At 46.1% G+C, this 3,025-nt stretch overlaps 1 long non-coding RNA gene across 1 annotated transcript; it reads right to left on the bottom strand.

Annotated features, from left to right (window-relative positions):
- Positions 1-798: 798 nt before the first annotated feature.
- On the bottom strand, positions 799-2,495 carry LOC132680083 (uncharacterized). Its single transcript, XR_009610494.3, has 2 exons — positions 2,302-2,495; positions 799-1,284 (listed from the first exon to the last, which is right to left on the bottom strand). It is a non-coding gene; the product is annotated as an uncharacterized LOC132680083 (long non-coding RNA).
- Positions 2,496-3,025: the final 530 nt, after the last annotated feature.

Here is a 3,025-nt window from a genome sequence, read left to right as displayed (position 1 = left end):
TGCTCATTTGGAAAGCTGTAAAATCACCAGCGAACGTGGCCTGTGTCCAAGAGTCTGGGTCCACGTGAGAATGAGGACGGAACGTAGGGCTCAAGGAGCACGGTGCCTGACGGACACCTGCCTCTTCTGGAAAAGGGGATGAGCCTCAGAGAGGCGAGGCGGCTCCCCTGGGGCCACCCGGCAGCCACCTGCCCAGCAAGGCCGCTGTCCCACGCCATGACTCCGGGTCTGCACGTGTCACACACTGCACCCTGTCACACCACTCGCCAGTCCTCCCCAGGCTGTGCAGTGAGAGCTGAACGTCCCCGGCACTCGAGGCCCTAGGCAGGGAGATTCCGAAGCAGCCAGCCTCCGAAGAGAGGCCAGCGGGATGGTCGTACGGCACACAGACCCTGGAAACCAGACGGAGCGTGTGTGCTCAGTCTCCCGTCCGCCTACCCCCGACGTCGTATATAACAACAGTTTTCTGAACATATGTCTATGACCTTTTCCTAAAACTTGCCCTAAGCTTCCGACCTGTTGGCGAAACTTTATTTCATCCTTCGTGACACAAGACATGGTCCGTACGTATGCTCTGGGATGCTGGCTGGGTTTCCAGAGCGGCAAAGGGAGGTGATGTAAAAACTAAGGAAATCTGAATGAAATATGGACTGTAGTTAATAATAATGTGTCAGTGTTAGTTCACCACACGCAACAGAATAAACATTCTAATAGAAAACGTTGGTAATAGGAGAAGCTGAGTGCAAGATACATGGGGGCTGTCTGTGCCAACTTCACAATTATCCCGTGAATCCAAAATGTTTTTGAGAAGTAGAGTTTATTTTAAAGCTAGAGAGTTAACCATAACCACACTGCTACAAACTAACAGATAGCAGATGGGGGGCAGCCTCTCAAGAAGGCAACAGACAACGCCCATCGGAATCATCGATTTTACTGTCTTTCCACCCAGAAACTCCCCACTTCGGGTGTCGAGTCTCAAACATGTTCAAAAGTCCCAAACAGTGTTATGGACCAAAGTGTTATTGAGATAGAACAGACAGTAAACAAAACAGACAAGCAAGAGGAGATTGTGATGGAGTCTTAGGAGAGAACATAACGTTGTAAATCAAGTTCCAGACAAATCGGAATGACAGAAGAAATGCTTTGACCGCCACGTCATAGTGCCTTACAGAAAGTCACTGACGCATTCCCAGGAAGTACCTCTGGGAGTGATGCTAGCGTTGATTTTAAGTTTCGTCTTTGCTCATTTATAATTTCAGAATTTTCTATACTGAGGAAATGTTTCTGGAATAAGGAAAACATAAAAATAGAGTAAGAGGATTAAAGTGAAATGAAAACATTAACACTTGTTTTCTATTTCTAAGTATTAAACTATGTATAAACTCTGTAAGTATAAACTATGCATTGCTGAGTATTAATCATGCCAAAGTTGATTTTCCACAATCTTTGAATTCAGACGTAAAATCAGCAAGGGGAATCACACTTTACAAAGCTTCTGTTTTAAAATTTTTTTAATATTGGGGCCCCTGGGTGACTCAGTCGGTTGAGCATCTGACTTCAGCTCAGGTCATGATCAAAAATGTTTAATGTTTATTTATTTTTTGAGAGAGAGAGAGAGAGAGGGAGAGAGCATGCACATGAGTGGGGGAGGGGCAGAGAGAGAGGGAGACACAGAATCCAAAGCAGGCTCCAGGCTGTGAGCTGTCAACACAGAGCCCCATGCGGGGCTCGAACTCGGGAACAGTGAGATCATGACCCGAGCCAAAGTCAGACACTTAACCGACAGAGCCACCCAGGTGCCCTGACAAAGCTCCTGTTTTAAAATAGCTTTTTCTGGGCGTCTGGATGGCTCAGCCAATCACGCATCTGACTCTTGATTTTGGCTCAGGTCATGATCCCAGGTTCCTAAGATGGACCCCCACATCCGGCCCCTCTCTGAACATGGAACCTGCTTGAGATTCTCTTTCTCTCCCTCTGCCCTCTCCCCTGCTTGCACTCTCTCTCCCTCTCTAAAATGAAATTTAAAAATAAATTAATTAATTAATTAAATTAAATCGCTTTTTCTCACAACTCTCTGTGTCAGTGGACAGAGGGCCAGGGCCTGACTGCTGAGTAAGCTGAGCTGGAAGGTTCTCCTGAGAAATCTAAGGACTTCAGCTCGTACCTTGATGAAATAAACAATCGATTCAGCTCTTTCCACCCTCCACCTGTAGGTCTGAAGAATGCATTTGTACCTAACTTTGAACGTGGCAATGAATTCTGCATCAGCATGCGGATGATTAAATGACACAAGTGTATTACCTGTGGGCAAACGCAGCTGTCACATAACACACGGGAGCAGCTCTTCTAGCTGGGAACAGCCTGGGCAACACTGAGGTCATCCCGATTTGAAATAACGCCGTGGAATTCTTAGCACACGTCTTGAGAATGCTGAAGATAGGTGATAGGAACTTCTGCCTGATGTCTTGTTTCCAGGGCAACACTTCTAATAATGCCACCTTCTGCAAGAAACAACGGTGACACCTGAGGACTTCCGAACTGTGCCTCTTCTACGTCCTGGTACTTTAAAACATGACACTGCATTTCCAGAATTAGTCTTGGATAAAACTGGAATTCTTAGAGAAATAATATCGAGAAGTCATAAGATGGCTCGGAACAAGCAATAATGCAATATTTCTCCCCAGTGCTCTGCTGTGGTGCTGATATCAACCAGGAAATACTAACACATATTTTTTATCTTAAATTTTATCCTAGATGGATGAGGAGTGGAGTGAGACACTACTCAAATCTCCCCCAAAAGCAATGACACAGTGGACAATGTTGTCCAGGGCAATATTCTCTGGGACTCTAGAAATCAAATAAAAGCATACCGGAAATGAGAAACATGTATTCAAGAAACAGTGCTGAACATCAAATGCCACTGGGGTGTATGGTGTTTGTCTAGGGCTTCCTCAACCCCGCATACCCCCAGTTTCCAGGGGCTGGTGGCTCACGGTTTTCCCCACGCTGGGTGGGCCGTGGAAAC

This window comes from Panthera onca, chromosome A1 (genome assembly GCF_046562875.1).
Source record: "Panthera onca isolate mPanOnc1 chromosome A1, mPanOnc1 haplotype 2, whole genome shotgun sequence".
Taxonomy (NCBI): domain Eukaryota; kingdom Metazoa; phylum Chordata; class Mammalia; order Carnivora; family Felidae; genus Panthera; species Panthera onca.
The sequence above is the reverse complement of the archived record's forward strand: the minus strand, read 5'-3'. Positions and strand labels throughout refer to the sequence as shown.